The 24,110-nt window shown below is 54.8% G+C and overlaps 1 long non-coding RNA gene across 1 annotated transcript; it reads left to right on the top strand.

Annotated features, from left to right (window-relative positions):
- The first annotated feature begins 3,114 nt into the window (after positions 1 to 3,114).
- On the top strand, positions 3,115 to 23,791 carry LOC140466642 (uncharacterized). The gene is made up of 3 exons (XR_011955242.1): positions 3,115 to 3,188; positions 3,622 to 3,710; positions 23,752 to 23,791. It is a non-coding gene; the product is annotated as an uncharacterized lncRNA (long non-coding RNA).
- Positions 23,792 to 24,110: the final 319 nt, after the last annotated feature.

Genomic DNA, 24,110 nt, shown 5'->3' with positions numbered 1-24,110 from the left:
CTTGTCTTTTTTTAGCCTTTTAGTTTTGGAGTGCAGAAGCATCCCGAAGGATAGATTGGAGAAGTGCCAGGAGGGTTCATCGAGGCTTGCACATGTCAGATGCCACTGTCCTTCAACATAGAGTATGTGCAGTTAGTGTCCATGGTGTGTGCCCTGAGATATTGGCGCCTGCTGTCCAACATGGAGGCCTTTCAGAACAAACAGTGAGCTGAATTTGTCGGGTCCCTATTCTGATTTCCATGTCGAGTTTTCTCAACATCAAACGTGTTTAGTGAGTTTGGTAAGATAGAAAGCTGAATATTAATGAGGCAATTTAAAGTCTCAAAAAGGCTTTAACAACAAATGATCGCTCTTAATTGGCAAGTCATGGCTGCCTAGCAAGAATCCTCCCATGCCATTTTGTGAATAAATATAGAGATCTTCCCAATGTTGAGACGCACCTTGTCAGACTACTTGTCCGATTCAACTGTAAATCCCTCCATAGCACGCTATTCAGGCCCCTACAAGATCCTGCCTATGTTGTCGAAATCAATATGTGCCAGGAGAGAAACATAGGTCAGAAAGAGGTAATAGATACTAAACCCACACCACGGAATACTGGGGGTGTTGATTTATTCACTTAATTAAGAATGGTGTCTCATAATCACAAACTACTATTCACAGTACTATCCTGAACATGAAAGACTTGAAAGCAACAATGATAATCTCAACGGTATGAGTCCTTTTGCCAAGCAAGAGTTTCCTGGAAGATTAAAAAATGACAATGGAACCTAGTTTACGTACATCAAGTTTAAAGAATTCACTAAACAAAAGGGTTTGACTTCATCATCTCATCACCACAACACCCTTGGAGACAAGGGTTTGTAGAATGACACATCCAGATTGCCAAAGGGGCCCTTGTGAAATGCTGAGGCCAAGGAAGACCCAATCCTTGTCTGACTGTCACTCCAATTCATACCTCTCAAGGCCAACATGAAAACACCTTCAGAGCTTTTGAATGAAAAACAAAGTCAGACTAAAAGGCCAATCAAAATGCATCTTCCAAGTGACTAGGAGAAACTGAGGCAGCAATTCGCTGAAAACAGGGATGAAGAAGTTAGCACTTCATACTTGCTAAATCACTATTTGAGCTGCTATAACAGCAATGTACACAGTTACAGATTTCAATCATGAAAATATGGAGTTCAGCAAATTTTGTTGCTGAAGCTAACGACCCAAGGTCAGACATTATTTAGACAGAAACCAAAAAGGAAATGAGAAGAAACTATAGAATCAACATTTGTCCTACACATGGGCTGGAAAACAAGGAAGACAATCAACAAAGCAGAGGAAACAATACTGTCCAGGGTAATAACATTAAGAACAGAAAGTATGTCTCCTGCAGCACTAGGTGCAACACACACATCACCTGCACAGCATGCCAATTCCTCACTGAGAACTTTGAATATTAAATTTCCAAGGTGGAAGACGATAAAAAATTCGATGAATAATACCTGCAGAGGAAAACATGCTAAAAAACACTCTAAACAGGTTCTATTTATTTTTAAACAAAAGTTAATTGTTGATTTACTTTGTTTTAGAAAAATTAATGACTGGAACAGTCATAGTGAGAGGGAGTATTATGTTTTAAAGGAAGAGGGATATTATACATTGCTAAATAGTTGTTTAAGTGTGAGGAGTTAATTAGTCAGGAATCAGTTGTCTGTGTATTTGTTTCCAATGGACAACATTCATGGCTGCACTGGAGAGTCAGCTATTGTGTCACCCAACACCAGCCTTTGAAATCTTCTGCCAAGCAGAATGGAAATTTACAACTTAACAAAGTGATCTAAGCTTTCCAATTCAACCTAGAATGTGATTAGTTTAAACACCTGGAATACAAAAGGCAACCAGGACCCACATAACAGTTGGAACACAATGTTTTAGTCTGTACTCTAATGTTTGTTTTAATAATTGAATCTGTGTTTCTAATGTTTTCTTTTACTAATTTTTGGTATTTGTATGTGTACTATTTATCTTTCTGTCTAGCAAGATGTAATTTCTGTAATTCCAACTCATTATGTGCCCTGGTTTAATTCCTGTGTTTTCATATGTTAACTCAATGCTGTATACCAATGGATGTGTGTCATACCGCACTATGCTTTTCTTAGTTTTTAAACTGTCTTTGTTATTTTTCTGCTTTATTTTGGTTTCTGGTACTTTTCTGTATTGCAATATATGTTATTAATGTCTTGTGATTATTTGTTTGCCTCTACTTTGCCATTTGATATGTTGGTTTCTGTTCATTTTTCATTACTTTGTGATGGAGTGTAATCCAGATTAATATGTTACATGCTGCACAACACCGACATTAATGGGAGACTGCATAGAAAAAAACATATCTAGGCAATATTGATGTAAAATGTGGAAGCTCAAGCTATAGAACTCTGATGTGTTTGTCTTCATGAGAGAGTTTAATATATCCTAATAACAGAGCAATGCATTTCATTTTCGTGTTTGAGATGAAAATAGTAAATGGTTGAATGGTTTATTGCGAAGTGTTGGTCTCGCTAAAAATATATTGCAGTTAATGTTTAAAACAGATGTGAAAAACTTGTTGCATAACACTAACTTTACTAATGTCATACCAAAGATAGTGTTTGAGGATGTTATATAAGACATTACTTTTGCTGTTTCTATTGACTTATCCATTGCTCTTTTTCAACTTGGGTCAGTATATACAGAACTGAAAGAAATTAATCGATATTTTATCTTTATTAAACTCATCTGTTCATATGTAAAGAATTAACCAATGTAATTTTAATAGCTAAAATGGGTACTTTTTAAAAAATGATATTTCCATACACTTTATTCCTCCCACACTATCTGTCTATTGCTCTTTACTGCTCATTGATTAGATCTATTAGCTGTTTCAAACTATTAAATGATAATGTCCAGTGTGAAAATATTTTTTGCCTCAGCCACATTTCATTTAAACAGATGACTCTTTTGTCTTTCAGCTGGAAACACTGCAATAATTAGCAATTCGTTCACACTGGACTATGACAGTGGGTCTGCTACTACATTCTATACATTATATGTGGTAGTTACAGACCTGGGAGGTAACCAAGCAATATGCAACCTGAATGTTTCATTGATTCCAGTCGACGAAAGTCCGATATGTGACACTGTATTTACAGCAGGCACAGGTGAAATATTTCAATTATTAGCCTTGTCCTAAATTGGATAGCGATTGCAAAGAAATAAATTCTTATCTCAGAACAAATTCTTTTCATTTAATGTTACTCCTCATTCACCAATTATCAATTTAGAGTGAAGGTAGATCTTTCCATTGTGGTGTGCTAACATCTAAAATTACATTTCTGGTGTAATTTATTTGATACAAATTGTTGAAATATTCTTTTAATGTTATTATTGATAGTTCAATTGAGATAGCAGTACACCCGGATATGATACCTGTACACAGTGTCAGGTAATCAGAAATCAAACATTGAGTGACTGCATTGAGAACATGGTGCTGATTTTAGACAAGAGATAAATGAATAAAATACAATCAGTTATAAAATTGTTATAATTTTAGTTATAAATAGTACTGACCAATGCTATCTACTGTTTATACAGGACCTAACGTGACTATCTCGGAGACCATTAAATCTGGAGATTTTGTTTATACATTCTCTGCATCAGACCCTGAAAGTGCTGTGTTAAATGTGAGTTTTCTTTTTGAACATACAAAGAAGGACTAACCCCCTTAGTTCCTCGAGCCTGCTCCATTATTTAATATGTTGATGGCTGTTTGGATTGAAACTTGAAATCTGTATCACACCAACCCCGATACATTTTTACCCCTTGTTTAACAAGGGGCAATCCATCACTGCCTTAAAAAAAGTCCAAGAGTTCCTCTTCTTTCATTTTTTCAGGAAGAGAGTTTTATTTGTCGTGATTTCATTAAAATCCGTTATAAATATTAGAACACAGGCTTTGCTTGCATCAAGTATTCCGCTGTGAAAGAAAAGTTTCATGAATATGTTCTACTTTCACATTGCCTGGAGATGTAGGAGCTCCCCCACCAACAGGGACTTTCCATCATTGCTCTCAGTGCTGTGCGTTTGCTTCCACTAGGGTAATTTTCCTGATGTGGAATTGTTGTGCAATCTCCTATAATGAAGAAACTAGGCACGCATATTGTGGTGTAGAAGAATCTGACAGATACTTATTACATCAAACTATTGTTTACATTTTAACAGTACATTCTGCAGGTATATATGTGTCTGAGCTAATATTAAACTCTTAGGTTATGATAGAGAAGCATGCTTCCAGTAGGGTGTCATGCTTCAAGTGGTGTTAGGTAAGATGGAATATGAGATGTTTATGCCTTCAGGCACATACAGTGGTGATGTTATCCACATGTCTCTTGACCATGGGATATAACACAGCAGAGATCATCTAGCCTATACTGCCCTCTTTACCCCAGGATCACTTATCATCATCAATTCTCCCTCACCCTGCTTAGAGTGGACCACCTTCAAAATTCTCTACTAAACTGTCAGTTGCTTCTAGCATGACCTGTCGAGACACCTCATCACCTGGTGAAACTGCAAAGGCAGTCTGTGTAGGGATACACAGTCTGTGTGGAAGGTCCTGAAGTCACACTGCCCAGCAGCTGATACAATGTCAGAATTGAATTTGATGTATTGAGATAAATCATTTAATCAACCATCCACAAACAACAAGCTTTAAGCTGTAAGTTGTCCCTAAACCCAAATCTTTAAAAAGCCAGGCACACAAGTGGAAGGGTAGATTAGATTTAGGTGCTTTTACATTATAAACCATCTGCTAATATTCTGATATGCCTTTGAAGGTGTGCGGTCTTGAGTTAGTATAGCTGAAGCCTGCTTAGGAGAGCAGATGCTTTGGTGACCTGTGTACACGATGATTACAATGGACCTGGGGGCCGAAAGACAGTTCCCTGCTGCCTACAACACATCAGGGAGATGGAGCAGAAGTGGTGATGCGGGCAAGTGCTGGATTATTCCTTCTGTAAGTTGGAACCAGACTCCTCCAAGCTCCTTGGCAATGACAGGGGGCTTTCTGCCAGGTCAGTCAATGCACCCAGGATCGTATTGTACATGCTTTACCAGTGCTGCCTGGTATCCTGTCCCTGGTATCAAGAACTCCTGAACAACTTCATCCTCCTGTGAGCTGGCAACTGAATCAATCTTTACCTGTCGCCTGGCTGCAGTTCACCAGTTTGACTTGACACGCATTGATCTCAACTCCAGAATGTTGTCTAAGGGAGAAACACAGACTCAGTCTTTGAACTTGTGACAGAGAATATCAGATCATGTGATGGGGTTGACTCACAGATGCTGAATTTTCTCCTTTGTGCTTTCTGCACTGAGCTTGTGGTCATTCTTGGCTAACTGAAAGCAGGAACACAGAAGTGGCAGGCTGGTGTGAGGGGTGAGGTGAAATGTCTGGTTGCATGTCGCTAAGTCCTAAATGCCTGTCAGTGGTTGAGATATAGCGTAAAGAGCAGTAAGAGATGTTGTAGTACCGTCAAGAGGATGCATCATAAGAAGACACACTCACTGAACTTGACCAGGTCTTTGGGCTTGTTATACTGCTGCTATCCCCTTGTGTCAAGCTTCCTGGATTTGTCTCCCTGCCCACCAGCTTTTGCACATCTGAAAATGGTCTTTCAGAGCTGTGTTAGGTATCATTACATCTTGTGTCTTGTTCATCATGTTAGGAATGGCTCCAGTGCTGTATGTGACCTTGGAACCCTGTCCCTGTACTGGTGTTCCATTTATTATGGATTAAATTCCAGCAGCAAAATTCATTATGGTTTCATTTTGATAGGGACGGTTGCTATTAAGAAAGGAAAACGGGATGCATTGCACATTGGTAGCACAAAGCGTTTTATCCAGTGCTGTACACAGAGGCAACCGGCAGTCAGAGGGGGCAGGTGGCAGTGTGAAGGGGCAGATGGCAGTGTGAAGGGGCAGGTGACAGTGTGAAAGGGAAGGCAGCAGTGTGAGGGGGCAGGTGGCAGTGTGAAGGTGCAGGCAACAGTGTGAAGGGGCAGGTGGCAGAGGGAAGTGGCAGGTGGCAGAGGGAAGTGGCAGATGGCAGTGTGAAGGGGCAGGTGGCAGTGTGAAGGGGCAGGTGGCAATGTGAAGGTGCCAGCAGCAGTGTGAAGGGGCAGGTGGAAGAGGGAAGGGGCAGATGGCAGTGTGAAGGGGAGGGGGCAGAGGGAAGGGCAGATGGCTGTGTGAAGGGGCAGGCAGCAGTGTGCAGGAGCAGCCTGTAGTGGGAAGCAGCAGATGGCAGTGTGAAGGGGCAATTAGCAGTGTGAGCGGGCAGGTGGCTGTGGGAAGGGGCAGGCGGTTGTGTGAGGGGGAAGATGGAAGTGAGAAAGGGCAGGTGGCAGTGGGAGGGGGCAGATGGCAGTGTGAAGGGGGCAGGCAGCAGTGTGAAGTGGCAGGTGGCAGTGTGAGGGGGGCAGTTGGCTGTGTGAAGTGGCTGGTGGTTGTTTGAAGGGGCAGGTGGCAGTGTGTAGGGGCTGGTGGTTGTTTGAAGGGGCAGGTGGCAGTTTGAGGAGGATAGACGGCAGTGTGAAGTGGCAGGTGGCAGTGTGAGGGGGCAGGCAGCAGTGTGAGCAGGGCAGGTGGCTGTGTGAAGGGGCAGGCAGCAGTGTGAGGGGAGCAGGTGGCATGTGAAGGGGCAAATGGCAGTGTGAGGGGCCAGGTGGCTGTGTGAGGGTGCAGATGTCAGTGCAAAGGGGCAGATGGCAATGTGAAAGGGCAGATGGCAGTGTGAGAGGTCAGGCAGCAGGGGGAAGGGGCAGGCAGCAGTGGGAAGGGGCAGGCGGCAGTGTGAACCGGGCAGGTGGCAGTGTGAACCGGGCAGGTGGCAGTGTGAAATGGGCAGGTGGCAGTGTGAGGGGGGCAGGTGGCAGTGTGAAGGGGCAGGTGGCAGTGTGTAGGGGGCAGACAGCAGTGTGAAGCGGCAGATGGCAGTGTGAAGGGGCAGGTGGCAGTGTGAAGGGGCAGGTGATAGTATAAAGGGGCAGATTGCATTGTGAAGTGGCAGGTGGATGTTTTAAGGGGCAGATGGTAGTGTGAGGATGACAGATGGTTGTGTGAAGTGGCTGGTGTTTGTTTGAAGGGACAGTTGGCAGTGTGATGGGGCAGATGGCAGTGTGAGGGGCAGGTGGCAGTGTGAAGGGGCAGGTGGCAGTATGAAGGGGGCAGGCAGCAGTGTGAAGTGGCAGGTGGATGTTTTAAGGGGCAGATGGCAGTGTGAGGGGGGCAGATGGTTGTGTGAAATGGCTGGTGTTTGTTTGAAGGGACAGGTGGCAGTGTAAAGGGGCAGGTGGCAGTGTGAAGGCGGCAGGCAGCAGTGTGAGGGGAGCAGGTGGCATGTGAAGGGATGGGTGGCAGTGTGAGGGCGCAGGTGGCAGTGTGAAGGGGAAGATGGCAGCGTGATAGGGCAGATGGCAGTGTGAGGGGCAGGTGGCAGTGCGAACTGGGCAGATGGCAGTGTGAGGGAGCAGGTGGCAGTGTGTAGGGGCAGGCGGCAGTGTGAGGGCGCAGACAGCAGTGTGAAGGGGCAGACAGCAGTGTGAAGGGGCAGATTGCAGTGTGAAGGGGCAGATTGCAGTGTGAAGGGGCAGATTGCAGTGTGAAGGGGCAGATTGCAGTGTGAAGGGGCAGGTGGCAGTGTGAAGGGGCAGGTGGCAGTGTGAAGGGGCAGGTGGCAGTGTGAAGGGGCAGGTGGCAGTGTGAAGGTGCCAGCAGCAGTGTGAAGGTGCAGGTGGCAGAGGGAAGGAGCAGATGGCAGTGTGAACGGGCAGGTGGCAGTGTGAAGGGGCAGATGGCAGCGTGAAAGGGCAGGTGGCAGTATTAGCAGGCAGGTGGCTGTGGGAAGGGGGAGACCGTTGTGTGAAGGGGCAGATGGAAGTGAGAAGGGGCAGGCAGCAGTGTGAAGTGGCAGGTGGATGTTTGAAGCGGCAGGTGGCAGTGTGAGGGGGGCAGGTGGCAGTGTGAAGTGGCTGGTGGTTGTTTAAAGGGACTGGTGGCAGTGTGAAGGGGCAGGTGGCTGTGTGAGGGAGGCAAGTGGTTGTTTGAAGGGGGAGGTGGCAGTTTGAGGGGGATAGATGGCAGTGTGAAGTGGCAGGTGGGAGTGTGAGGGGGCAGGCAGCAGTGTGAGCGGGGCAGGTGGCTGTGTGAAGGGGCAGGTGGCTGTGTGAAGGGGAAGGTGGCAGTGTGAAGGGGAAGGTGGCAGTGTGAGGGGCAGGTGGCAGTGCAAAGGGGCAGATGGCAGTGTGAAGGGGCAGATGGCAGTGTGAAGGGGCAGGTGGCAGTGTGAACAGGGCATGTGGCAGTGTGAAGGGGCTGGCAGCAGTGTGAGGGGGCAGGTGGCAGTGTGAAGGGGCTGGCAGCAGTGTGAGGGGGCAGGTGGCAGTGTGAAGGGGCAGACAGCAGTGTGAAAGGGCAGGTGGAAGTGTGAGGGTGCAGATAGCAGTGTGAAAGGGCAGGTAGCAGTGTGAAGGGGCAGGTGGCTGTGGGAATGGGCAGGCGGTTGTGTGAAGGGGCAGATAGAAGTGAGAAGGGGCAGGTGGAAGTGTGAGGGGTGCAGGTACATTGTGAGTGGAGCAGGTGGCATGTGAAGGAGCTGGTGGCAGTGTGAAGGAGGCAGGCAGCAGTCTGAGGGGGGCAGGTGGCATGTGAAGGGGCTGGTGGCAGTGTGAAGTGGCTGGTGGTTGTTTGTAGGGGCAGGTGGCAGTGTGAAGGTGGCAGGCAGCAGTTTGAGGGAGGCAGGTGGTTGTTTGAAGGGGCAGATGACAGTGTGAGGGGGATAGACGGCAGTGTGAAGTGGCAGGTGGCAGTGTGAGGGGGCAGGTGACAGTGTGAAGTGGCTGCTAGTTGTTTGAAGGGCAGGTAGCAGTGTGAAGGGGCTGGTGGTTGTTTGAAGGGGCAGGTGGCAGTGTGAAGGGGCAGGTGGCTGTGTGAAGGGGCAGGTGTTTGTTTGAAGGGGTAGGTGGCAGTGTGAGGTAGACAGGTGTCTGTGTGAAGTGGTAGGTGGCAGTGTAATGGGGCAGTTGGCAGTGTGAAGGGGCAGGCGGCTGTGTGACAGGTAGGTGGCAGTGTGAAAGGGCAGGTGGCAGTATGAGGGGGCAGGTGGCATTGTGACAGGGCAGTTGGCGGGGTGAATGGGCAGATGGAGTGTGAAGGGGCTGGTGTTTGTTTGAAGGGGCAGGTGGCAGTGTGAAGGGGGCAGGCAGCAATGTGAGGGGGGCAGGTGGCAGTGTAAAGGGGCTGATGGCAGTGTTAAGGGGTAGGTGGCAGTGTGAAGGTGCAGGCAACAGTGTGAAGGGGCTGCTGCTTTTTTGAAGGGGAAGATGGCAGTGTGAAGGGGCAGACGGCAGTGTGAGGGGTCAAGTGGCACTGTGAAGGGTCAGGTGGCAGTGTGAGGGGGCAGGTGGCAGTGTGAATGGGCAGGTAGCAGTGTGAAGCGGTAGTAGGCAGTGTGAGTGGGCAGGTGACAGTGTGAAGGGGCAGAGGGCAGTGTGAGGGGTCAAGTGGCAGTGTGAAGGGGCAGATAGCTGTGTGACGGGGCAGGTGACAGTGTGAAGGGGCAGAAAGTAGTGTGAAGGGGCAGGTGGCAGTGTGAAGGGGCAAGTGGAACTGTGAAGGGGCAGAGAGCAGTGTGAGGAGGCAGATGGCTGTATGAAGTGGCAGGTAGCAGTGTGAAGGTGCAGATGGCAGTGTGAAGGGGCTGGTGGTTGTTTGAAGGGGCAGATGGCAGTGTGAAGGGGCAGGTGGTAATGTGAAGGGGGCAGGCAGCAGTGTGAGGGGGGCCGGTGGCAGTGTGAAGGGGGCAGGCAGCAGTGTGAAGGGGGCCGGTGGCAGTGTGAAGGGGCTGGTGGCAGAGTGAAGCGGCAAGACAGCAGTGTGAGGGGGCAGATGACAGTGTGAAGTGGCTGTTAGTTGTTTGAAGGGGCAGGTGGCAGTGTGAAGGGGCTGGTGGGTGTTTGAAGGGGCAGGTGGCAGTGTGAAGGGGCAGGTGGCAGTGTGAAGGGGCAGGTGGCAGTGTGAAGGGGCTGGTGGTTGTTTGAAGGGGCAGGTGGCAGTGTGAAGGGGCAGATGGCAGCGTGAGGGGGCAGGGGGCAGGTGGCAGTGTGAAGGGGCAGGTGGCAGTCTGAGGGGGTAGGTGGCAGTGTGAGGTGGGCAGATGGCTGTGTGAAGTGGCAGGCAGTAGTGTTAGGGCGCAAGCAGCAGTGTGAGGGGGGCAGGTGGCAGTGTGAAGGTGCAGGTGGCAGTGTGAAGGTGCAGGTGGCAGTGTGAAGGTGCAGGTGGCAGTGTGAAGGGGCAGGTGGCAGTGTGAAGGGACAGGTGGCAGTGTGAAGGGACAGGTGGCAGTGTGAAGGGGCAGGTGGCAGTCTGAAGGGGCAGATGGCAGTCTGAAGGGGCAGGTAGCAGTGTGAAGGGGCTGGTGGCAGAGTGAAGGGACAGGTGGCAGAGTGAAGGGACAGGTGGCAGTGTGGGGCAGGTGGCAGTATGAAGGGGCAGGTGGCAGTGTGAAGGGGCAGATGGCAGCGTGAGGGGCAGGGGGCAGGTGGCAGTGTGAAGGGGCAGGTGGCAGTGTGAAGGGGCAGGTGGCAGTGTGAAGGGACAGGTGGCAGTGTGAAGGGGCAGGTGGCAGCGTGAGGGGGCAGGTGGCAGTGTGAGGGGGCAGGTGGCAGTGTGAAGGGGCAGATGGCAGCTTGAAGGGGCAGATGGCAGGTGGCAGTGTGAAGGGGCAGGTGGCAATGTGAAGGGGCAGGTGGCAGTATGAAGGGGCAGGTGGCAGCGTGAGGGGGCAGGGGGCAGGTGGCAGTCTGAGGGGGTAGGTGGCAGTGTGATGTGGGCAGATGGCTGTGTGAAGTGGCAGGCAGTAGTGTTAGGGCGCAAGCAGCAGTGTGAGGGGGGCAGGTGGCAGTGTGAAGGATCAGATGGCAGAGTGAAAGGGCAGGTGGCAGTGTGAGAGGTCAGGCAGCAGTGGGAAGGGGCAGGCAGCAGTGTGAACAGGGCAGGTGGAAGTGTGAGGGGGGCAGGTGGCAGTGAGAAGGGGCAGGTGGCAGTGTGAAGTGGCTGGTGGTTGTTTGAAGCGGCAGGTGGCAGTGTGAGGGGGGCAGGTGGCAGTGTGAGGGGGGCAGGTGGCAGTGTGAAGGGGCAGACGGCAGTGTGAAGGGGCAGACGGCAGTGTGAAGGGGCAGGCAGCAGTGCGAAAGGGCAGGCAGCAATGTGAAGGGGGCAGGTGGGAGTGTGAAGGGGCAGGTGGCAGTGTGATGGGGTAGGTGGCAGTGTGAAGGGGCAGGCGGCAGTGTGACGGGGTAGGTGGCAGTCTGAAGGGGCTGGTGGCAGTGTGAAGGGGCAGGTGGCAGTGTGAAGGGGCAGGTGGCAGTGTGAAGGGGCAGGTGGCAGTGTGAAGGGGCAGGTGGCAGTGTGAAGGGGCAGGTGGCTGTGTGAAGGGGCAGGTGGCTGTGTGAAGGGGCAGGTGGCTGTGTGAAGGGGCAGGTGGCTGTGTGAAGGGGCAGGTGGCTGTGTGAAGGGGCAGGTGGCTGTGTGAAGGGGCAGATGGCAGTGTGAAGGGGCAGGTGGCAGTGTTAGGCTGCAGACAGCAGTGTGAAGGGGCAGATGGCAGTGTGAAGGGGAAGGCGGCATTCTGAGGGGGCAGGTGGCAGTGCGAAGGGGCAGGTGACAGTGTGAGAGGGCAGATGGCAGTGCGAAGAGGCAGATGGCACTGTGAAGGGGCAGGCAGCAGAGTGTGAAGGGGCAGGTGGCAGTGCGAAGGGGCAGGTTGCAGTGTGTAGGGGCAAGTTGCAGTCTGAAGCGGGGAGGCAATAGTGTGAAGGGGCATTTGGCAGTGTGAAGGAGCAGATGGCAGAGTGAAGGGGCAGGTGGCATTCTGAAGGAGCAGGCAGCAGTGTGAGGTGGCAGATGGGAGTGTGAGGGGGCAGGTGGCAGTGCGAAGGAGCAGGCAGCAGTGTGAAAGGGCAGGCAGCAGTGTGAGGGGGCAGGTGGCAGTGTGAAGGGGGCAGGCAGCAGTCTGAATTGGCAGCTGGTTGTTTGAAGGGGCAGTTGGCAGTTTGAAGGGGCTGGTGGTTGTTTGAAGTGGCAGGTGGCAGTGTGAAGGGGGCAGGCAGCAGTGTGAGGGGGCAGATGGTCGTTTGAAGGGGCAGGTGGCAGTGTGAAGGTGCAGATGGCAGTGTGAAGGGGCTGGTGGTTGTTTGAAGGGGCAGATGGCAGTGTGAAGGGGCAGGTGGTAATGTGAAGGGGGCAGGCAGCAGTGTGAGGGGGGCCGGTGGCAGTGTGAAGGGGGCAGGCAGCAGTGTGAAGGGGGCCGGTGGCAGTGTGAAGGGGCTGGTGGCAGAGTGAAGCGGCAAGACAGCAGTGTGAGGGGGCAGATGACAGTGTGAAGTGGCTGTTAGTTGTTTGAAGGGGCAGGTGGCAGTGTGAAGGGGCAGGTGGCAGTGTGAAGGGGCAGGTGGCAGTGTGAAGGGGCAGGTGGCAGTGTGAAGGGGCAGGTGGCAGTGTGAAGGGGCTGGTGGTTGTTTGAAGGGGCAGGTGGCAGTGTGAAGGGGCAGATGGCAGCGTGAGGGGGCAGGGGGCAGGTGGCAGTGTGAAGGGGCAGGTGGCAGTCTGAGGGGGTAGGTGGCAGTGTGAGGTGGGCAGATGGCTGTGTGAAGTGGCAGGCAGTAGTGTTAGGGCGCAAGCAGCAGTGTGAGGGGGGCAGGTGGCAGTGTGAAGGTGCAGGTGGCAGTGTGAAGGGGCAGGTGGCAGTGTGAAGGGGCAGGTGGCAGTGTGAAGGGACAGGTGGCAGTGTGAAGGGACAGGTGGCAGTGTGAAGGGGCAGGTGGCAGTGTGAAGGGGCAGATGGCAGTCTGAAGGGGCAGGTAGCAGTGTGAAGGGGCTGGTGGCAGAGTGAAGGGACAGGTGGCAGAGTGAAGGGACAGGTGGCAGTGTGGGGCAGGTGGCAGTATGAAGGGGCAGGTGGCAGTGTGAAGGGGCAGATGGCAGCGTGAGGGGCAGGGGGCAGGTGGCAGTGTGAAGGGGCAGGTGGCAGTGTGAAGGGACAGGTGGCAGTGTGAAGGGACAGGTGGCAGTGTGAAGGGACAGGTGGCAGTGTGAAGGGACAGGTGGCAGTGTGAAGGGGCAGGTGGCAGCGTGAGGGGGCAGGTGGCAGTGTGAGGGGGCAGGTGGCAGTGTGAAGGGGCAGGTGGCAGTGTGAAGGGGCAGATGGCAGGTGGCAGTGTGAAGGGGCAGGTGGCAATGTGAAGGGGCAGGTGGCAGCGTGAGGGGGCAGGGGGCAGGTGGCAGTCTGAGGGGGTAGGTGGCAGTGTGAGGTGGGCAGATGGCTGTGTGAAGTGGCAGGCAGTAGTGTTAGGGCGCAAGCAGCAGTGTGAGGGGGGCAGGTGGCAGTGTGAAGGATCAGATGGCAGAGTGAAAGGGCAGGTGGCAGTGTGAGAGGTCAGGCAGCAGTGGGAAGGGGCAGGCAGCAGTGTGAACAGGGCAGGTGGAAGTGTGAGGGGGGCAGGTGGCAGTGAGAAGGGGCAGGTGGCAGTGTGAAGTGGCTGGTGGTTGTTTGAAGCGGCAGGTGGCAGTGTGAGGGGGGCAGGTGGCAGTGTGAGGGGGGCAGGTGGCAGTGTGAAGGGGCAGACGGCAGTGTGAAGGGGCAGATGGCAGTGTGAAGGGGCAGGCGGCAGTGCGAAAGGGCAGGCAGCAGTGCGAAAGGGCAGGCAGCAATGTGAAGGGGGCAGGTGGGAGTGTGAAGGGGCAGGTGGCAGTGTGATGGGGTAGGTGGCAGTGTGAAGGGGCAGGCGGCAGTGTGACGGGGTAGGTGGCAGTCTGAAGGGGCTGGTGGCAGTGTGAAGGGACAGGTGGCAGTGTGAAGGGGCAGGTGGCAGTGTGAAGGGGCAGGTGGCTGTGTGAAGGGGCAGGTGGCTGTGTGAAGGGGCAGGTGGCTGTGTGAAGGGGCAGGTGGCAGTGTGAAGGGGCAGATGGCAGTGTGAAGGGGCAGGTGGCAGTGTTAGGCTGCAGACAGCAGTGTGAAGGGGCAGATGGCAGTGTGAAGGGGAAGGCGGCATTCTGAGGGGGCAGGTGGCAGTGCGAAGGGGCAGGTGACAGTGTGAGAGGGCAGATGGCAGTGCGAAGAGGCAGATGGCACTGTGAAGGGGCAGGCAGCAGAGTGTGAAGGGGCATGTGGCAGTGCGAAGGGGCAGGTTGCAGTGTGTAGGGGCAAGTTGCAGTCTGAAGCGGGGAGGCAATAGTGTGAAGGGGCATTTGGCAGTGTGAAGGAGCAGATGGCAGAGTGAAGGGGCAGGTGGCATTCTGAAGGAGCAGGCAGCAGTGTGAGGTGGCAGATGGGAGTGTGAGGGGGCAGGTGGCAGTGCGAAGGAGCAGGCAGCAGTGTGAAAGGGCAGGCAGCAGTGTGAGGGGGCAGGTGGCAGTGTGAAGGGGGCAGGCAGCAGTCTGAATTGGCAGCTGGTTGTTTGAAGGGGCAGTTGGCAGTTTGAAGGGGCTGGTGGTTGTTTGAAGTGGCAGGTGGCAGTGTGAAGGGGGCAGGCAGCAGTGTGAGGGGGCAGATGGTCGTTTGAAGGGGCAGGTGGTAGTGTGAGGGGGGCAGGTGTCTGTGTGAAGTGGCATGTGGCAGTGTGAAGTGGCATGTGGCAGTGTGAAGTGGCAGGTGGCAGTGTGAAGGGGCAGGCGGCAGTGTGAAGGAGCAGGTGACAGAGTGAAGGGACAGGTGGCAGAGTGAGGGGGCAGGTGGCAATGTGAAGGGGCAGGCAGCAGTGTGAAGGGGCAGGTGGCAGTGTGAAGTAGCAGGTGGCACTGTGAAGGGGCAGCAGCAGTGTGAGGGGGCAGATATCCGTTTGAAGTGGCTGGTGGTTGTATGAAGGGGCAGGCGGCAGTGTGAAGGGGCAGGTGGTAGTGTGACGGGGCAGTTGGCAGTGTGAAGTGCAGGTGGCAGTGTGACGGGGCAGGCGGCAGTGTGAAGGTGCAGGTGGCAGTGTGAAGGTGCTGGTGGCAGTGTGAAGGTGCTGGTGGCAGAGTGAAGGGACATGTGGCAGTGTGAGGGGGCAGGTGGCAGTGTGAAGGGGCAGGCAGCAGTGTGAAGGGGCAGGTGGCAGTGTGAAGGAGCCAGTGGCAGTGTAAAGGGGCAGACGGCAGTGTGAAGGGGCAAGTGACAGAGGTAAGGGGCAGGCAGCAGTGTGAAGGTGCAGGCAGCAGTGTGAAGGGGCAAGTGGCAGATGGAAGGGGCAAATGGCAATGTGAACGGGCTGGTGGCAATGTGAAGGGGTAGGTGGCAGTGTGAAGGGCCGGTGGCATTTTGAAGGTGCAGGGAGCAGTGTAAAGGGGCAGCTGGCAGAGGGAAGGGGCAGATGGCAGTTTGAAGGGGCAGATGGCAGTGTGAAGGGTAAGGCAGCAGTGTGAAGGGGTAAGTGGCAGTGTAAACGGGCAGATGGCAGTGCGCTGGGCAGGCAGCATTGTGAAGGGATAGGTGGCAGTGTGAAGGTGCAGGCAGCAGTGTGAAGGGGCAAGTGGCAAAGGGAAGAGGCAGATGGCAGTGTGAAGGGGCAGGTGGCAGTGTAAATGACCAGATGGCAGTGTGAAGTGGTAGGTGGCAGTGTGAAAGGGCAGGTGGCAGTGTGAAGGTGCAGGTGGCAGAGGGAAGGGCAGATGGCAGTTGAAGAGGCAGGTGGCTGTGTGAAGGGGCAGGTGGCAGTGTGAAGGGGCAGATGGCAGTGTGAAGGGGCTGGTGCTTGTTTGAAGGGGCAGGTGGCAGTCTGAAGGGGGCAGGCAGTAGTGTGATGTGGCAGGTGGCTGTTTGAAGGGGCAGGTGGCAATGTGAGGGGGGAAGGTAGCAGTGTGATGTGGCAGGCGGCAGAGTGAAGGGGCAGGCAGCAGTGTGTAGGGTGCAGGTGGCAGTGTGAAGGGGCGGATGGCAGTGTGAAGGGCAAGACAGCAGTGTGAGGGGGCAGATGTCAGTGTGAAGTGGCTGGTGGTTGTTTGAAGGGGCTGGTGGCAGTGTGAAGGGGCTGGTGGTTGTTTGAAGGGGCAGGTGGCAGTGTGAGGGACAGATGATTGTTTGAAGGGGCAGGTGGCAGTGTGAGGGGACAGTTGGCAGTGTGAGGGGGCAATTGGCAGTGTGAAGGTGCCGGCAGCAGTGTGAATGGGTAGGTGGCAGAGGGAAGGGGCAGATGGCAGTGTGAAGGGGCAGGCAGCCGTGTGCAGGTGCAGCTGGCAGAGGGAAGCGGCAGATGGGAGTGTGAAGGGTCAGGTAGCAGTGTGAGCGTACAGGTGGCTGTGGGAAGGGGCAGGCGGTTGTGTGAAGGGGCAGATGGCAGGGTGAAGGGGAAAGGCAGCAGTGTGAAGTGGCAGGTGGATGTTTGAAGGGGAAGGTGGCAGTGTGAGGGGGGCAGGTGGCAGTGTGAATGGACAGACAGCAGTGTGAACGGGGCAGGTGGCAGTGTGAAGGGACAAGTGGCACTGTGAAGGGGCAGGTGACAGTGTGAATGGGCAGAAAGTAGTGTGAAGGGGCAGGTGGCAGTGTGAAGGGGCAAGTGGAACTGTGAAGGGGCAGAGAGCAGTGTGAGGGGGCAGATGGCAGTGTGAAGGGGCTGGTGGTTGTTTGAAGGGGCAGATTGCAGTGTGAAGGGGCAGGTGGCTGTGTGAAGGGGCAGGTGTTTGTTTGAAGGGGTAGGTGGCAGTGTGAGGTAGACAGGTGTCTGTGTGAAGTGGTAGGTGGCAGTGTAATGGGGCAGTTGGCAGTGTGAAGGGGCAGGCGGCTGTGTGACAGGTAGGTGGCAGTGTGAAGGGGCAGGTGGCAGTATGAGGGGGCAGGTGGAATTGTGATGGGGCAGTTGGCGGGGTGAATGCGCAGATGGAGTGTGAAGGGGCTGGTGTTTGTTTGAAGGAGCAGGTGGCAGTGTGAAGGGGGCAGGCAGCAGTGTGAGGGGGGCAGGTGGCAGTGTAAAGGGGCTGATGGCAGTGTGAAGGGGTAGGTGGCAGTGTGAAGGTGCAGGCAACAGTGTGAAGGTGCTGGTGCTTTTTTGAAGGGGAAGATGGCAGTGTGAAGGGGGCAGGCAGCAGTGTGAGGGGGGCATGTGGTTGTTTGAAGGGGCTGACGGCAGTGTGGAGTGGCAGGTGGCAGTGTGAAGGGGCAGGTGGCAGTGTGAAGGGGCAGGTGGCAGTGTGAAGGGGGCAGGCAGCAGTATGACAGGGCAGGTAACAGTGTGAAGGCGCAATTGGCTGCGTGAAGGGGCAGGCGGCAGTGTGAGGGGGCAGGCGGCAGTGTGAGGGGGCAGGCGGCAGTGTGAAGGGGCAGGCGGCAGTGTGAAGGGGCAGGTGGCAGTGTGAAGGGGCAGGTGGCAGTGTGAAGGGGCAGGTGGCAGTGTGAGGGGGCAGGCAGCAGTGTGAAGGGGCAGGTGGCAGTGTGAAGGAGCAGATGGCAGTGTGAAGGGCAAGACAGCAGTGTGAGGGGGCAGATGTCAGTGTGAAGTGGCTGGTGGTTGTTTGAAGGGGCAGGTGGCAGTGTGAGGGGCTGGTGGTTGTTTGAAGGGGCAGGTGGCAGTGTGAGGGGCTGGTGGTTGTTTGAAGGGGCAGGTGGCAGTGTGAGGGGCTGGTGGTTGTTTGAAGGGGCAGGTGGCAGTGTGAGGGGGACAGGCGGCAGTGTGAAGTGGCAGGTGGCAGTGTGAAGGAGCAGATGGCAGAGTGAAGGGGAAGGTGGCATTCTGAAGGGGCAGGCAGCAATGTAAGGGGGCAGATGGGAGTGTGAGGGGGCAGGTGGCAGTGCGAAGGGGCAGGCAGCAGTGTGAAAGGGCAGGCAGCAGTGTGAGGGGGCAGGTGGCAATGTGAAGGGGGCAGGCAGCAGTCTGAATTGGCAGCTTGTTGTTTGAAGGGGCAGTTGGCAGTTTGAAGGGGCTGGTGGTTGTTTGAAGTGGCAGGTGGCAGTGTGAGGGGGGCAGGCAGCAGTGTGAGGGGGCAGATGGTCGTTTGAAGGGGCAGGTGGCAGTGTGAGGGGGGCATGTGGCAGTGTGAAGTGGCATGTGGCAGTGTGAAGTGGCAGGTGGCAGTGTGAAGGGGCAGGCGGCAGTGTGAAGGAGCAGGTGGCAGTGTGAGGGGGCAGGCAGCAGTGTGAAGGGCGCAGGTGACAGTGTGAAGGGGCTGGTGGCAGAGTGAAGTGGCAGATGGCAGAGTGAGGGGGCAGGTGACAGTGTGAAGAGGCTGGTGGCAGTGTGAGGGGGCAGGTGGCAGTGTGAAGCGGGCAGGCAGCAGTGTGAAGGGCGCAAGTGACAGTGTGAAGTGGCAGATGGCAGAGTGAGGGGGCAGGTGGCAATGTGAAGGGGCAGGCAGCAGTGTGAAGGGGCAGGTGGCAGTGTGAAGTAGCAGGTGGCACTGTGAAGGGGCAGCAGCAGTGTGAGGGGGCAGATGTCCGTTTGAAGTGGCTGGTGGTTGTATGAAGGGGCAGGCGGCAGTGTGAAGGGGCAGGTGGTAGTGTGACGGGGCAGGTGGCAGTGTGAAGGTGCAGGTGGCAGTGTGAAGGTGCAGGTGGCAGTGTGAAGGTGCAGGTGGCAGTGTGAAGGGGCAGGTGGCAGTGTGAGGGGGCAGGTGGCAGTGTGACGGAGTAGGTGGCAGTGTGAAGGGGCTGGTGGCAGAGTGAAGGGACATGTGGCAGTGTGAGGGGGCAGGTGGCAATGTGAAGTGGGCAGGCTATAGTGTGAAGGGGCAATTGGCAGTGTGAAGGGGGCACGTGGCAGTGTGAAGTGGCAGGTGGCAGTGTGAGGGGGCAGGCAGCACTTTGAGGGTGCAGGTAACAGTGTGAAGGGGCAATTGGCTGTGTGAAGGGGCAATTGGCTGTGTGAGGGGGCAGGCGGCAGTGTGAGGGGGCAGGCGGCAGTGTGAGGGGGCAGGCGGCAGTGTGAGGGGGCAGGCGGCAGTGTGAGGGGGCAGGTGGCAGTGTGAAGTGGCAGGTGGCAGTGTGAAGGGGCAGGCGGCAGTGTGAAGGAGCAGGCAGCAGTGTGAAGGGGCGGATGGCAGTGTGAAGGGCAAGACAGCAGTGTGAGGGGGCAGATGTCAGTGTGAAGTGGCTGGTGGTTGTTTGAAGGGGCAGGTGGCAGTGTGAAGGGGCTGGTGGTTGTTTGAAGGGGCAGGTGGCAGTGTGAAGGGGCTGGTGGTTGTTTGAAGGGGCAGATGGCAGTATGAAGGGGCAGGCAGCAGTGTGAGGGGCAGATGATTGTTTGAAGGGGCAGGTGGCAGTGTGAGGGGGACAGGCGGCAGTGTGAAGTGGCAGGTGGCAGTGTGAGGGGACAGTTGGCAGTGTGAAGGGGCAGGTAGCAGTGTGAAGGGGCAGGTAGCAGTGTGAAGGGGTAGGTGGCAGAGGGAAGGGGCTGGTGGCAGTGTGAAGGGGCTGGTGGTTGTTTGAAGGGGCAGGTGGCAGTGTGAGGGACAGATGATTGTTTGAAGGGGCAGGTGGCAGTGTGAGGGGACAGTTGGCAGTGTGAGGGGGCAATTGGCAGTGTGAAGGTGCCGGCAGCAGTGTGAATGGGTAGGTGGCAGAGGGAAGGGGCAGATGGCAGTGTGAAGGGGCAGGCAGCCGTATGCAGGTGCAGCTGGCAGAGGGAAGCGGCAGATGGGAGTGTGAAGGGTCAGGTAGCAGTGTGAGCGTACAGGTGGCTGTGGGAAGGGGCAGGCGGTTGTGTGAAGGGGCAGATGGCAGGGTGAAGGGGAAAGGCAGCAGTGTGAAGTGGCAGGTGGATGTTTGAAGGGGAAGGTGGCAGTGTGAGGGGGGCAGATGATTGTGTGAAGTGGTTGGTGGTTGTTTGAAGGGGCAGACAGCAGTGTGACAGGGCAGGTGGCAGTGTGAAGGGGCAGACAGCTGTGTGACGGGGCAGCTGGCAGTGTGAAGGGACAAGTGGCACTATGAAGGGTCAGATGGCAGTGTGAAGGGGGCAGATGGCAGTGTGAAGGGGGCAGGTGGCAGTGTGAAGGGGGCAGATGGCAGTGTGAATGGGCAGGTAGCAGTGTGAAGCGGTAGTAGGCAGTGTGAGTGGGCAGGTGATGGTGTGAAGGGGCAGAGGGCAGTGTGAGGGGTCAAGTGGCAGTGTGACGGGGCAGGTGACAGTGTGAAGGGGCAGAAAGTAGTGTGAAGGGGCAGGTGGCACTGTGAAGGGGCAAGTGGCACTGTGAAGGGGCAGAGAGCAGTGTGAGGGGGCAGATGGCTGTGTGAAGTGGCAGGTAGCAGTGTGAAGGTGCAGATGGCAGTGTGAAGGGGCTGGTGGTTGTTTGAAGGGGCAGATGGCAGTGTGAAGGGGCAGGTGGTAATGTGAAGGGGGCAGGCAGCAGTGTGAGGGGGTCCGGTGGCAGTGTGAAGGGGGCAGGCAGCAGTGTGAAGGGGGCCGGTGGCAGTGTGAAGAGGCTGGTGGCAGAGTGAAGTGGCAAGCCAGCAGTGTGAGGGGGCAGATGACAGTGTGAAGTGGCTGTTAGTTGTTTGAAGGGCAGGTGGCAGTGTGAAGGGGCTGGTGGTTGTTTGAAGGGGCAGGTGGCAGTGTGAAGGGGCAGGTGGCTGTGTGAAGGGGCAGGTGTTTGTTTGAAGGGGTAGGTGGCAGTGTGAGGTAGACAGGTGTCTGTGTGAAGTGGTAGGTGGCAGTGTAATGGGGCAGTTGGCAGTGTGAAGGGGCAGGCGGCTGTGTGACAGGTAGGTGGCAGTGTGAAAGGGCAGGTGGCAGTATGAGGGGGCAGGTAGCATTGTGACAGGGTAGTTGGCGGGGTGAATGGGCAGATGGAGTGTGAAGGGGCTGGTGTTTGTTTGAAGGGGCAGGTGGCAGTGTGAAGGGGGCAGGCAGCAATGTGAGGGGGGCAGGTGGCAGTGTAAAGGGGCTGATGGCAGTGTGAAGGGGTAGGTGGCAGTGTGAAGGTGCAGGCAACAGTGTGAAGGGGCTGCTGCTTTTTTGAAGGGGAAGATGGCAGTGTGAAGGGGCAGATGGCAGTGTGAGGGGTCAAGTGGCAGTGTGAGGGGGCAGGTGGCAGTGTGAGGGGGCAGGTGGCAGTGTGAGGGGGCAGGTGGCAGTGTGAAGGGGGCAGGTGGCAGTGTGAAGGGGGCAGGTGGCAGTGTGAAGGGGGCAGGTGGCAGTGTGAAGGGGGCAGGTGGCAGTGTGAAGGGGGCAGGTAGCAGTGTGAAGCGGTAGTAGGCAGTGTGAGTGGGCAGGTGACAGTGTGAAGGGGCAGAGGGCAGTGTGAGGGGGGCCGGTGGCAGTGTGAAGGGGGCAGGCAGCAGTGTGAAGGGGGCCGGTGGCAGTGTGAAGGGGCTGGTGGCAGAGTGAAGCGGCAAGACAGCAGTGTGAGGGGGCAGCTGACAGTGTGAAGTGGCTGTTAGTTGTTTGAAGGGGCAGGTGGCAGTGTGAAGGGGCTGGTGGTTGTTTGAAGGGCAAGTGGCAGTGTGAAGGGGCAGGTGTTTGTTTGAAGGGGTAGGTGGCAGTGTGAGGTAGACAGGTGTCTGTGTGAAGTGGTAGGTGGCAGTGTAATGGGACAGTTGGCAGTGTGAAGGGGCAGGCGGCTGTGTGACAGGTAGGTGGGAGTGTGAAGGGGCAGGTGGCAGTATGAGGGGGCAGGTGGCATTGTGATGGGGCAGTTGGCGGGGTGAATGGGCAGATGGAGTGTGAAGGGGCTGGTGTTTGTTTGAAGGGGCAGGTGGCAGTGTGAAGGGGGCAGGCAGCAGTGTGAGGGGGGCAGGTGGCAGTGTAAAGGGGAAGATGGCAGTGTGAAGGGGCAGATGGCAGTGTGAAGGGGGCAGGCAGCAGTGTGAGGGGGGCATGTTGTTGTTTGAAGGGGCAGACGGCAGTGGGGAGGGGCAGGTGGCAGTGTGAGGGGCAGGTGGCAGTGTGAAGGGGCAGGTGGCAGTGTGAAGGGGGCACGTGGCTGTGTGAAGTGGCAGGTGGCAGTGTGAGGGGGCAGGCAGCAGTATGACGGGGGCAGGTGACACTTTGAGGGTGCAGGTAACAGTGTGAAGGGGCAATTGGCTGTTTGAAGGGGCAGATGGCAGAATAAGGGGGCAGGTGGCAGTGTGAGGGGGCAGGCAGCAGTGTGAAGGGACAGGCAGCAGTGTGAAGGGGCAGGTGTCACTGTGAAGGGGCAGGTGTCACTGTGAAGGGGCAGGTGTCACTGTGAAGGGGCAGGTGGCAATGTGAGGGGGCAGGTGGCAGTGCAAAGGGGCAGGCAGCAGTGTGAAGGGGCAGATGGCAGTGTGAAGGGCAAGACAGCAGTGTGAGGAGGGAGATGTCAGTGTGAAGTGGCTGGTGGTTGTTTGAAGAGGCGGGTGGCAGTGTGAAGGGGACAGGTAGCAGTGTGTGGGGCTGGTGGTTGTTTGAAGGGGCAAGTGGAAGTGTGAGGGGGACAGGCGACAGTGTGAAGGGGCAGGTGGCAGTATGAAGGGGCAGGTGGCAGCGTGAGGGGGCAGTTGGCAGTGTGAAAGGGCAGGCGGCAATGTGACGGGTAGGTGGCAGTGTGAGGGGCAGGTGGCAGTTTGTAGGTGCCGTCAGCAGTGTGAAGGGGCAGGTGGCAGGGAAAGGGGCAGATGGCAGTGTGAAGGGGCAGGCAGCAGTGTGAACGGGTAGGTGGCAGAAGGAATGGGCAGATGGCAGTGTGAAGGGGCAGGTAGCAGTGTGTGCGGGCAGGTGGCTCTGGGAAGGGGCAGGCGGTTGTGTGAAGGGGCAAATGGCAGGGTGAAGGGGGAAGGCAACAGTGTGAAGTGGCAGGTGGATGTTTGAAGGGACAGGTGGCAGTGTGAAGGGGCTGGTGGTTGTTTGAAGGGGCAGGTGGCATTGTGAAGGGGCACATGGCAGTGTGAGAGGGTAGGTAGCAGTGTGAAGTGGCAGATGGTAGTGTGAGGGGGCAGATGGCAGTGTGAAGGGGGCAGGTGGCAGTGTGAATGGGCAGGTAGCAGTGTGAAGCGGTAGTAGGCAGTGTGAGTGGGCAGGTGACAGTGTGAAGGGGCAGAGGGCAGTGTGAGGGGTCAAGTGGCAGTGTGATGGGGCAGGTGACAGTGTGAAGGGGCAGACAGTAGTGTGAAGGGGCAGGTGCAGTGTGAAGGGGAAAGTGGCACTGTGAAGGGGCAGAGAGCAGTGTGAGGGGGCAGATGGCAGTGTGAAGGGACAGGTAGCAGTGTAAGGGGGCAGATGGCTGTGTGAAGTGGCAGGTGGCAGTGTGAAGGGGCAGATGGCAGTGTGAAGGGGCAGATGGCAGTGTGAGGGTGCAGGTGGCAGTGTGAAGGGGCAGACAGCAGTGTGAAAGGGCAGGTGGCAGTGTGAAGGAGCAGATGGTAGTGTGGAGAAGAGCTGTGAATGGGCACTTAAACAATGAGCAAGCAGCCCAGCCCTAGACATAGTCATGGTAGTTAATTGAGAGTGTTCATCTTTCCTAGTGCACACCTCCAACAGACCTGATGTGGGCAGATTCTGAATGGTGACCTCTACCTGCAAAAACAGCATTAATTTACAACCCACATTTTCAAACTTCATTAACTTTTGCTTGGAAATCAGTCCAACCTACCTAATGTATACAACATGTGTATTTTAATATTTATTAATGCAAAAGTGCAAGCCATTATATCTTTTGCACCGACTGTATAACTATCTATTTATTCAAAATAGTCCTGCTTGCACCTTTCACAACAGCTTATGTGTTCTTTTTAAATTTATTTTTACAGTATACAATTCTCCCAATATCCACGTCTGGTACACTTACACTTTTTGATATTAATGCAATTGGTGATATTTCTACAATAAGTTCATTGGATTATGAAGCTGTTGATCAGGTATGACTAATGATAACCTATTCAGTACATTAAATGGAAAAAATCTCCCAGTTCACTTGGATAGCCATAATTTACACGGTTACCAGGGCTAATTCTGAAAAACAGCCTGAAAACAGAAAGGGGGATTACTTTCATCAGTGTTATATTGTTTTAAATCCATTACAGATCATATGCAAGTAGATGGGGTTAATTTAGGATAACATTTCATAACACTAATTTAGAAGGTTCCATTCCTGAGCTGTTCTGTTCTG

This window comes from Chiloscyllium punctatum, chromosome 44 (genome assembly GCF_047496795.1).
Source record: "Chiloscyllium punctatum isolate Juve2018m chromosome 44, sChiPun1.3, whole genome shotgun sequence".
Lineage (NCBI taxonomy): Eukaryota > Metazoa > Chordata > Chondrichthyes > Orectolobiformes > Hemiscylliidae > Chiloscyllium > Chiloscyllium punctatum.
The sequence above is the reverse complement of the archived record's forward strand: the minus strand, read 5'-3'. Positions and strand labels throughout refer to the sequence as shown.